The 12,388-nt window shown below is 38.3% G+C and overlaps 1 protein-coding gene and 1 long non-coding RNA gene across 3 annotated transcripts in view; one reads left to right on the forward strand and one right to left on the reverse strand.

Moving 5' to 3' along the window:
• Positions 1-12,388, reverse strand: part of LOC309501907 (uncharacterized protein) — a 427,051-nt gene that overhangs the window by 193,871 nt on the left and 220,792 nt on the right. The gene's annotated exons all lie outside the window — the stretch shown is intronic.
• LOC309502046 overlaps positions 1-12,388 on the forward strand; it is a 153,010-nt gene that overhangs the window by 27,157 nt on the left and 113,465 nt on the right. The window lies entirely within an intron of this gene.

The following is a 12,388-nucleotide window of genomic DNA, read 5'->3' on the forward strand; positions in this document are numbered from 1 at the left end:
GTATCTGTTAGTTTTCTTATTAGGGGCCAAGCCCCGAAGGGGCTGTGGCACCTATTGTATCTGTTAGTTTTCTTCTTATTATTATTATTCCTCCTCTGGAAGTCTATGGCAGCCCTATGAACCGTACATAGGAAAATGATGAAATTTGGTACACTTCTAGTGATGGTAATGAATAGGAATTGGACCAATTTTTGAGTCTCTAGGACCAACTCTATAGCGCCACCACCAGTTCAAAAATTCAACATTGAAATGGTTATAACTTTTGAACCATTTGATCTAGAGAAATGAAACTTAGTACACCTGATTCCTCTCATCATGCTGATCAGAACCAATATCTTACACTAAGACTCCGCCCATTACAGTAGTAGCCATTTTGAAAAGTACAGTATTCAGTTTTTTCGCTACTCCTCCTTCAAAATTTGTCCAATTTTGTCCAAAATTTGATCAAATGATCTTTGGACTGAGCCGCACAGAAATGACTGAACAGATTTTTTTTATTGATCTTTGTTCAAAAGTTATTGTGTCACAAACTTAACGAGGTCGACCCAAAATTGGCTAAGAGGCTGTATCTCGGCCAAAAATTTATCAATCGAAACGAAAATTGGTACACTTCATCAGAAGTATGCTCTGAGGGTCCATGCCAACGTTGGGAACAGCGCCACCTATGGGTCATGAGATATGGAAAATGGCTATTTTGGCCAATAACTTGTGAACAGTTTGTCAGAAAATCATAAATGTGGTATCTATGGATTCCTTGCATCATGCCGAATTCGTCGATACCGATTTTGCCAGGATGGGATGTACCACGTGTCCTCCATTTAGATTTTTGTCATAAATTGCAATATCTTATAAAGTATTTGACATATCGGCACAAAAATTGGTAAGGATCATCATTAGCCTGGCCTGAAGGTACCTGATAAATTTGAACACAGCGCCACCTAGTGTTCCAGAGGTATAAGGTATTTAGCAAAAACGCTTATAACTTTTGAAAACATTGTTCAAATTTTGATTGCTTTATGTTATTATATTCCTTTGCTTATGCCGACTCCGACGATATCTCATTTGTCATTTTCCAACAATGTGACTATCCGCCATATTGGAACAAATGAAAAACAGTTTTTTCGCTACTCCTCCTTCAAATCTTGCTCAATTTTGTCCAAAATTTGATCCGATGTTCTCTGGACCGAGCCGCACAGAAATGACTGAACAGATTTTTGATATTCGCTACCGTTCCCGAGATATTCATCTCTGAAGTTGACCTAGCCTGTCTTTGTGGCCTTATGCTAGTTAGCTTAGCATAATAATTGGTTAGCATGCTAACCAGATGCCATTCTTTCTAATGTGGCTCGTCAGCTATCAGGTTAACCATAAGCTACATTAGCATTAAGCTAGCTTAACATGCTAATCTCGTTAACATGTATTTTGTCTGCTTATTCTTACATTGAAGCCTCTCCTTTTTATGTCCTTAATTAATGTCCTCTGAGTGGCGCAAGTTGTTAAACCACGTATCATGAATCCTGAACCATTCCAATGTGGGTTTGAATCCTGTGTGGGACAAGTTTAAAATTGGGTATAAAGTTGTCATTTCAATTCCTTTATTACATGTGTAAGAGCTGTACTAATGTTTCTTACACTGGGATCAGAAATAAGTGTGTTTTTTTAACTTCATTCTGTGTTCGTTCTCATCAGACCTTCTGTTCATTTTGATTTCACCCTATCTGTAATTCTGAATCTATCTGTTCTGGAAAAGTGCTGGAAAAGTTGCTGGAATAACCCTTACAAGCCAAAGAGCAATAAGGGCTTGGCCCCTGTAATGCTGCTTGCAGCTTTAATTAGGGGTTCAAGCACGAAGTGCTGAAACCCTATTGTAATTGTACTGATTTTTATTAGGGGTTCAAGCACGAAGTGCTGAAACCCTATTGTTATTGTACTGATTTTTATTAGGGGTTCAAGCACGAAGTGCTGAAACCCTATTGTAATTGTCCTGATTTTTATTATTATTATTTTTCCGCCATAAAACGCATCGTGCAGCCCAAACCGTAAGACCTAGAGACTTGAAACTTTGCCAGATGGTAGTACTATTGCTCGCTACTCAGATACACGGACTCAGCCCAATCGGCCCATAGGTGGCGCTATAGCAATCAAAAGCGCGAAACTGCTCAGAACTCCCAGACCGTAAGGCGTAGCTTCAAGTGTCTTATATCATTGAAATCCAGAGCTCCTGAAGAAAAAAACGTATATCTCCGATTTCATTTCCGCCATGATAGATTTTTCGCCATTTTGAATTTTGTCAAAAACCTATTTTTGCGAACTAGTCCCTGGTTTTTCGCCCGATCGGAACCAAACCAGTGCAGAATTGTTCTCTGGAGTCTGAAGATCAATAATTATCGAAAAAAAGTTGAAATTTCGATTCATGGTCGCTAGGGGGTGCAAAATTAACGTTGTGGGAGGAGCCTATTTTACTAAAATGGCTATAACTCAAGAAGTAATTAAGTAAACTTCACCAAACTTGGTACACATGTGTAAGAGGTCAATCTGAGGTCACAGTCAAAAAAAGTGCGTCGATTGGCCACAGGGTGGCGCTATAAAAAAAAAAAAACGTATAGACAACTGACCGTTTTTCCTAATTACTTGAAATTTGGTAAGCAGTGTCTTGGCCCAAGGGGCCATGTATGTCTAAAAGGATATTGGTGTATCTCGAAAAACATGGCCGCCATTGGCCAATGAGGTTTGAGCACCTATTAGACAAGGTTAACGGAGGCCGAACGGAACGAAACTCGATGGGCATGTTCAACTCATGGCCCTAGAGGTCTGTAAGAATTTTGAAAGAAATCGGCCACTAGTTGGCGCTAACGAGTTTTAAGGCTCTGTAATCACGTGGTGTTACACTTATTGTCACAAAATGCATATCATTTGATAGATCTCCTCATGCTGAACAACTTTGCCTCAAGAACCATTGCTGTCAATCAAACCGTTCATTAAATATTCACAAACATGTTAAAAACCTACTTTTGCGAACTAGTCCCTGGTTTTTCGCCCGATCGGAACCAGACCAGTCTAGGACAATTCTCTGGACTCTCTAGATCAATAATTATCAAAAAAAAGTTGAACTTTTGCATTTTTCGCATGGGTATAATTGGGTCATAAAGAAAATGGGCGTGGCAAAATGCACTCAAAAGCCTATAAATCATATATAAAAACTCAGAACTTCACGAAAATTGGTGAGCATATATGCCATAACATTCTAAACAAGCATGCAAAATTTCATGGAGATCGGACCAAAGGTGGCGCTATAACTGTTAAAAAGCTTTTAAACCATATATTTCCTATGATACATTGCCTGTATTGGCTGTAAATGGTATTTTCCATCTAAAAACCATAATTTCCATGCTTGCTAAATAAAACTTAATAACTTTTGATGCTTTTGTGCTTAAAGGCCTTAAAGGCCTTAATTGCTTGAACCCCGATAAATGCTGCTTGCAGCTTTAATTAGGGGTTCAAGCACGAAGTGCTGAACACCTATTGTATTTGTACTGATTTTTATTATTATTATTATTAGGGGTTCAAGCACGAAGTGCTGAAACCCTATTGTAATTGTACTGATTTTTATTATTAGGGGTTCAAGCACGAAGTGCTGAAACCCTATTGTAATTGTACTGATTTTTAGGGGTTCAAGCACGAAGTGCTGAAACCCTATTGTAATTGTAAGGATTTTTATTATTATTCTTCCGCCGTAAAACGCATCGTGCAGCCCAAACCGTAAGAGCTGGAACCTTGAAACTTTGCCAGATGGTAGTACAAAAATCGAGGAGAGGTTATCAAATTATGACCCCGATTGGCCAATAGGTGGCGCTATAGTAAGCAAAAGTATAAAATCGCTAATAACTCCTAGACGGTTTGTCGTAGACTCAAGTGTCTTATATCACTGTAATCCTTGGCTCAAGTCGGACAAAACGTATATCTCCGATTTCATTTCCGGTAGGCAAATTTTTCCGCCATTTTGAATTTTGTCAAAAACCTACTTTTGCGAACTAGTCTGTGGTTTTTTGTCCGATCGGAACCAAACTAGTGCAGAAATGTTCTCTGGAGTCTGACTATCAATAATTATTGAAAAAAAGTTGAAATTTCGATTCATGGTCGCTATGGGGCGCCAAAATGTTCAAAGGAGGCGGAGTCAGTTTTACTAAAATTGTTATAACTCGTGAACGAAATGAGATATCTTCACCAAACTTGGTACACATATGTGACCCGATCTGGCGAAATGAGTCGGAAGTCGCAACGTTCCATTTTAAGATATGGGCCGTTTATGTGGAAAAACAATGAAATAATAGATTTTTTTATTTATTATTATTATTGCTAAATTTCAAAGAACAGACATTCAAAAATAATCTCCTAAAGTTTCGTAGTCCAGATAATTGAGAAAAGGTATTTAAATGACTATTAAAGTTTACAAAGCTTTACTAAATTCGCTGGAAATGAATATTGCTTTTCTCAACTCCTCTCGTCACCTCTGAGCATTTCCCGGGAATCCCCTCAAACGTCTCTGCTTTCCAAATATGGTGTTACACGTTGTATAGAACCAATCATAAAGCTTAGAAATGTACACAAACGCTGATCATTTGTCAATGGGAAGCCCCGTTTCGACTAACCGGCACGCGATTGGTCCAGCCATCCTCCTCAGACTCGTAGCGCTATGTGTAAACAAGCTAGCAGATCTCCTCAGAAAGATTAAATATTATTAATTTGAGAAATGTCGCTGTCAAAAGAGAGCAAAGTCGCCAAAAAGTCGCCAAAAACGTTGAACTCACTGGAGGCTTCTAACCTAAGCTCTGCTGCTGGTCATCAAGAGTGGCTAAGGCTAGTCAGTGATTGTTTTGGATCTGGAGACGTGTCATCCTCTGATGACAGCGACAGCCCTGTGGTATTTATCGTGTATGGATGTGAATGAGTGCAATTATTCTGTGAGTGTATTTATCTGCAAGGAGAATCCATTACAATGTGTTTGATTTATTTAAACCCAATATTTAACTGTTGTGTTGGTATCTCCGTTATGAATATGTTACACTGTTATTGTCATCTAGATTCTAGCCTACACAAAGATATGATTGCATAGGCTAACATTATTTGTTCTCTGTTTCCTTGTCTCTCTGCCTCTCTCTCTCTCTCTCTCTCTCTCTCTCTCTCTCTCTCTCTCTCTCTCTCTCTCTCTCTCTCTCTCTCTCTCTCTCTCTCTCTCTCACACACACACACACACACACACACACACACACACACACACACACACACACACACACACACACACACACACACACACACACACACACACACACACAGACAGACACACACACACACCCCCCTCTCTCAAGCAAAACTGTAGCACCTCTGTTCAATCTTTCTGATTTTAGTAAATGTTTGTAAAAGTGCCTTTTAAATTATTTATTCAAATAATTTTTTTAAAATAATTTGAGCTTCAGCCTGGCATAATAGCATATATTAATGTCTTTGGTCAAATTAAGCTGTACAATAAATAGTTCATCCCTTTAAATGCAATGGATTTTGAAAGATATCAACAAAAAACGGGCAAAAAAAATTCAAAAGCGATTTTCTCAGGTTTTCAATTGGAAAAAGAGGGCAGACGACCATAATTCAAATGTGTATATCTTTACAACCATTCAAGGTATGACTTTGACTAGGATATCAGTTGAAAGCTTATGGTCTCCTCTTTCCATTAATACCAAAATCTCAATTTTGAAGTTTGGGTCACTGTGACTCATTTTGCTGGATCAGGTCACATATGTAGGAGGTCAATTTGAGGTCACAGTAAAAAAATTGCGTCGATTGGCCTCATGGTGGCGCTATAAAACAAAAAAAACGTATAGACACCTGACCGTTTTTCCGAATGACTTGAAATTTGGTATGCAGTGTCTTGGCCCAAGGGGCCATGTATGTCTAAAAGGATATTGCCGTATCTCAAAAAACATGGCCGCCATTGGCCAATGAGGTTTGAGCACCGTTAACGAAGTCCGATCGGAGCGAAACTCGGTGGGCATGTTCGGCTCAAGCCCCTAGAGGTCTGTAAGAATTTTGAAAGAAATCGGCCACCAGTTGGCGCTAACGAGTTTTATGGCTCTGTAATCGGGTGGTGTTACACTTATCATCACAAAATGCATATCATCTGATAGATCTGCTCATGCTGAACAACTTTGCCTCAAGAACTATTGCTGTCAATCAAACCGTTCATTAAATATTCATGAATATGTTAAAAACCTACTTTTGCGAACTAGTCCCTGGTTTTTCGCCCGATCGGAACCAGACCAGTCTAGGACAATTCTTTGGACTCTCTAGATCAATAATTATCGAAAAAAAGTTGAACTTTTGCATTTGGGTGGCTGTAATAGGGTAATTTATAAAAGGGGCGTGGCAAAATACACTAAAATGCCTATAAATCATAAATGAAAACTCAGAACTTCACGAAAATTGGTGGGCATATGTGTCATAAAATGGTGAAGAAGCATGCAGAGTTTCATGGAGATTGGACCATAGGTGGCGCTATAACTGGCAAAAAGGTTTGAAAACCACATATTTCCTATGGTAAATTGCCTTTATTGGCTGTAAATGGATTTTTCCATCTATTATTTCAGTGGTTAAAAGCTTGCTAAATAAAACTTAATGTCTTAAATGCTTATGTGCTTAAAGGCCTTAAATGCTTGAACCCCGATAAATGCTGCTTGCAGCTTTAATTATTATTATTATTATTATTCCGCCGTAAAACGCATCGTGCAGCCCAAACCGTAAGAGCTGGAACTTTGAAACTTTGCCATATGGTAGTACAAAAATCGAGGAGAGGTTATCAAATTATGACCTCGAATGGCCCATAGGTGGCGCTATAGCGACCAAAAGCGCGAAACTGCTCATAACTCCTAGACCATATGTCGTAGACTCAAGTGTCTTATATCATTGGAAAGCTGGATGCCTGACGAACAAAACGTATATCTCCGATTTCATTTCCGTCATGATAGATTTTCCGCCATTTTGAATTTTGTCAAAAACCTACTTTTGCGAACTAGTCCCTGGTTTTTTGCCCGATTGGAACCAAACCAGTGCAGAAATGTTCTCTGGAGTCTGAATATCAATAATTATCGAAAAAAAGTTGAAATTTCCATTCACGGTCGCTAAGGGGCGCCCAAATGTATGTTGTGGGAGGAGCCTATTTTACTAAAACGGCTATAACTCCAGAAGTAAATGAGGTATCTTCACCAAACTCGGTACAAATGTGTAAGAGGTCAATTTGAGGTCACAGTAAAAAAAACGCGGCGAATGGCCACATGGTGGCGCTATAACATGAAAAAAACATAAAACGGCCCATAACCACCTGACCGTTAGTCCGATTGACTTGAAAATTGGTATGCAGTGTCTTGGTCCAAGGTGCCATGTATGTCTATGAGGACATTGGTGTATCTCAAAAAACATGGCCGCCATCGGCCAATGAAGTTTGAGCACCTATAAGACAAGGTTAACGGACGTCGATCGGAACGAAACTCGATGGGCATGTTCGACTCATGGCCCTAGAGGTCTGTAAGAATTTTGAAAGAAATCGGCCACTAGTTGGCGCTAACGAGTTTTTTGGCTCTGTAATCACGTGGTGTTACACTTATCGTCATAAAATGCATATCATTTGATAGATCTGCTCATGCTCAACAACTTTGCCTCAAGAACCACTAATGTCAATCAAACCATTCATTAATTATTCATGAATATGTTAAAAACCTACTTTTGCAAACTAGTCCCTGGTTTTTAACCCGATCGGAACCAGACCAGTCTAGGACAATTCTCTGGACTCTCTAGATCAATAATTATCGAAAAAAAGTTTAACTTTTGCATTTGGGTGGCTGTAATAGGGTAATTTATAAAAGGGGCGTGGCAAAATACACTAAAATGCCTATAAATCCTAAATGAAAACTCAGAACTTCACAAAAATTGGTGAGCATATGTGACATAACATCATTAACAAGCATGCCAAATTTTATGGAGATCGGACCAAAGGTGGCGCTATAACTGTTAAAAAGCTTTAAAACCATATATTACCTATGGTAAATTGCCTGCATTGGCTGTAAATGGTCTTTTTCATCTGCATCTCATCTGCATATCATTTGATAGATCTCCTCATGCTGAACAACTTTGCCTCAAGAACCATTGCTGTCAATCAGACCGTTCATTAAATATTCACGAACATGTTAAAAACCTACTTTTGCGAACTAGTCCTAGGTTTTTCGCCCGATTGGAACCAGACCAGTCTAGGACAATTCTATGGACTCTCTAGATCAATAATTATCAAAAAAAAGTTGAACTTTTGCATTTTGCGCATGGGTATATTTGGTCATAAAGAAAATGGACGTGGCAAAATGCACTAAAAAGCCTATAAATCATATATAAAAACTCAGAACTTCACAAAAATTGGTGAGCATATGTGACATAACATCATTAATAACCATGCCAAATTTTGTGGAGATCGGACCATAGGTTGCGCTATAACTGTTAAAAAACTTTAAAAACATATATTTCCTATGGTAAATTGCCTGTATTGGCTGTAAATTGTCTTTTCCATCTATGATCATATAATTTTCATATAATAATGTTCAAAACTAGTGCAGTACAATTCTCTGGACTCTCTAGATCAGTAATTATCAGAAAAAGTTGAACTACTTCATTTGGATGGCTATAATAGGGTCACTTCAAAATGTGGCCTTGACCAAGTGTCCCCGAAAGCTTATATCTTTTAAGATGCTCAGATCTTCTTAAAAACAAGTCAGAACATGTGAAATGTCACTCTGAACAAGCATGAAAAATTTCAGACAGATCGGACAAAATTTGACTCTATAACAGTTTAAAAAGGTGAAAATAATATGAATACAATGGCATATTAAGCCAATAAGTGGTATTTTACTGCCCCCTGCTGTTTAAAATAGTTATTTTGTCATATTGTTTCTATAATTCATATTTAGACTTTATAAAATCATTATTTTAACATTTACAATTACATTTAGTCAAAATCCATCTGTAAAAGTATTAGTGTGTGTGTGTGTGTGTGTGTGTGTGGGTGTGTGTGAGTGTAAGCATGCATTATGGAGTTAACATGGAAAGACTGGTTTGCTTTAGTGCAGAAAACTGTTGAAAATCATGAAGATTAAACTGAAACTGAGCCAATAATGGTATTCTAGTGCCCTCTGCTGGCCATTCTACTTATTAATGAAGTCTTTTGACATGTGCTTTTAAATTCATAATTAGACATTAAAAAATCACTTATATAACAATAACTATTATAACACAATCAGATTTTGTCAGTGTTCATCACTTCATTTGCATTGACACTTCACATACTTGCTAGTAATGTGGTAAATCATGGTAAATCACGCTAGAAACATTGTAAATCATAGTAAATAATACTAGAATGTGGTTTATCAAGGTAAATCATGCTAGAATCCTGGTAAGTCATTCTACAACGTGGCATATAATGGTAAATCATGCTAGAACATGGTAAATCATGGTAAACCATGGTAAATCATGATAAACTTTGGTAAATCATGCTGGAATGTGGCATATCATGGCAAATCATGCTAGAACATGGTAAATCAAGGTAAACTAAGATAAATTCATGGTAAACTATGCTAGAACAGGGTAAATCATGGTAAACCATGGTAAATCATGATAAACTATGGTAAATCATGCTAGAATGTGGTATATCATGGTAAATCATGCTAAAACATGGTAAATCAAGGTAAAATCATGGTAAACTATGCTAGAACATGGTAAATAATGGTAAACCATGGTAAATCATGAAAAACTATTGTAAATCATGCTAGAACATGGTCTTTTCCATCTATGATGTCAGTGGTTACAAGCTTGCTAAATAAATCTTAATAACTTTTGATGCTTTTGTGCTTAAAAACCTTAAAGGCCTTAACAGCTTGAACCCCGATAAATGCTGCTTGCAGCTTTAATTATTATTATTTTTCTTCTGCCGTAAAACGCATCGTGCAGCCCAAACCGTAAGAGCTGGAACTTTGAAACTTTGCCATATGGTAGTACAAAAATCGAGGAGAGGTTATCAAATTATGACCTCGAATGGCCCATAGGTGGCGCTATAGCGACCAAAAGCGCGAAACTGCTCATAACTCCTAGACCGTATGTCGTAGACTCAAGTGTCTTATATCATTGGAAAGCTGGATGCCTGACGAACAAAACGTATATCTCCGATTTCATTTCCGCCATGATAGATTTTCCGCCATTTTGAATTTTGTCAAAAACCTACTTTTGCGAACTAGTCCCTGTTTTTTTGCCCGATCGGAACCAAACCAGTGCAGAAATGTTCTCTGGAGTCTGAATATCAATAATTATCGAAAAAAAGTGGAAATTTCCATTCACGGTCGCTAAGGGGCGCCCAAATGTATGTTGTGGGAGGAGCCTATTTTACTAAAACGGCTATAACTCCAGAAGTAAATGAGGTATCTTCACCAAACTCGGGACAAATGTGTAAGAGGTCAATTTGAGGTCACAGTAAAAAAACCGCGGCGAATGGCCACATGGTGGCGCTATAACATGAAAAAAACATAAAACGGCCCATAACCACCTGACCGTTAGTCCGATTGACTTGAAAATTGGTATGCAGTGTCTTGGTCCAAGGTGCCATGTATGTCTATGAGGACATTGGTGTATCTCAAAAAACATGGCCGCCATCGGCCAATGAAGTTTGAGCACCTATAAGACAAGGTTAACGGACGTCGATCGGAACGAAACTCGATGGGCATGTTCGACTCATGGCCCTAGAGGTCTGTAAGAATTTTGAAAGAAATCGGCCACTAGTTGGCGCTAACGAGTTTTTTTGGCTCTGTAATCACGTGGTGTTACACTTATCGTCATAAAATGCATATCATTTGATAGATCTGCTCATGCTCAACAACTTTGCCTCAAGAACCACTAATGTCAATCAAACCATTAATTAATTATTCATGAATATGTTAAAAACCTACTTTTGCGAACTAGTCCCTGGTTTTTCGCCCGATCGGAACCAGACCAGTCTAGGACAATTCTCTGGACTCTCTAGATCAATAATTATCGAAAAAAAGTTTAACTTTTGCATTTTTCGCATGGGTATATTGGGTCATAAAGAAAATGGGCGTGGCAAAATGCACTCAAAAGCCTATAAATCCTAAAGGAAAACTCAGAACTTCACAAAAATTGATGAGCATATGTGACATAACATGCTAAAGAAGCATGGAAATTTTTATGAAGATCGGACCATAGTTGGCGCTATAACTGTTAAAAAGCTTTAAAACCATATATTTCCTATGGTAAATTGCCTGTATTGGCTGTAAATTGTGTTTTCCATATGATCATATAATGTTTATAAAATAATCTTAAAAACCAGTGCAATACAATTCTCTGGACTCACTAGATCAATAATTGTCAGAAAAAGTTGAACTACTTCATTTGGATAGCTATAATAGGGTCACTTCAATATGTAGCCTTAAAATGAATACCATATTAAGCCAGTAAGTGGTATTTTACTGCCCCCTGCTGTCATTTCATCATACTACTCCCTAATATTGTTATATAATTCATATTTAGACTTTATAAAATCATTATTTTAACATTTAACATGAAAACGAAAGTAAAACGGCATTTAGGCCACGCCCCCCCAGTACAAATTCACTCATAACTCGAAAACGGAAAGTCGTTGCACGCTCAAATTTTTATGGTAAGGTCCTCTCCGGGCTCTTGATCGAAACGTGTCGTCGCGGGCCTCGGGAGCGCGCCCCCCCCGCGGATCGCCAGACCGCGGGATCCCCGACTTTGAACGGCCGTAGCTCCCGACCCAGACCACCCTGAACCTTGTGTGAGAGCTCGTTGGAAAGGGCCCGTCCTTGGCTAGCTTCGATTCAAATGTGGTGTAATTTGCCCTGGGCATTCCAGAGATAAAAGCCTCAAAAGACATGCCTTTGAACAGTCATAACTCCCGAACCCAATCGCCCAAAAACACCGCGATGGTCTCATTGAACAGGGCTCCTCAAGCACTATCTATGCTCTGAGGTTCAGAATTTTTCGCCTTCTGGTTCCCGAGATATAAGTGAAAAACCAAATTCCCATTCATTCATTCAAACACTTCAACTGTAAGATGTAGGCTGTAATTCCACTGTTGTCAACTAGAGGGAGCAGCAGTATTACACATAGTATTTAATCTTTTTATCAGCTTTCAGCTTTGGCCAACAAACAAATGGTTAAAGCTATTTTTTTATTTTTATTATTAGACTGATAATATAGATCACAATGAAATATATGAAATGGTTAGACCATTAAAATATTTTTTTCACAATAACACATCCTAAAGACA

The sequence above is a fragment of the Leuciscus leuciscus genome (assembly GCF_965113295.1).
Source record: "Leuciscus leuciscus genome assembly, chromosome: 6".
Classification (NCBI taxonomy): Eukaryota; Metazoa; Chordata; class Actinopteri; order Cypriniformes; family Leuciscidae; genus Leuciscus; species Leuciscus leuciscus.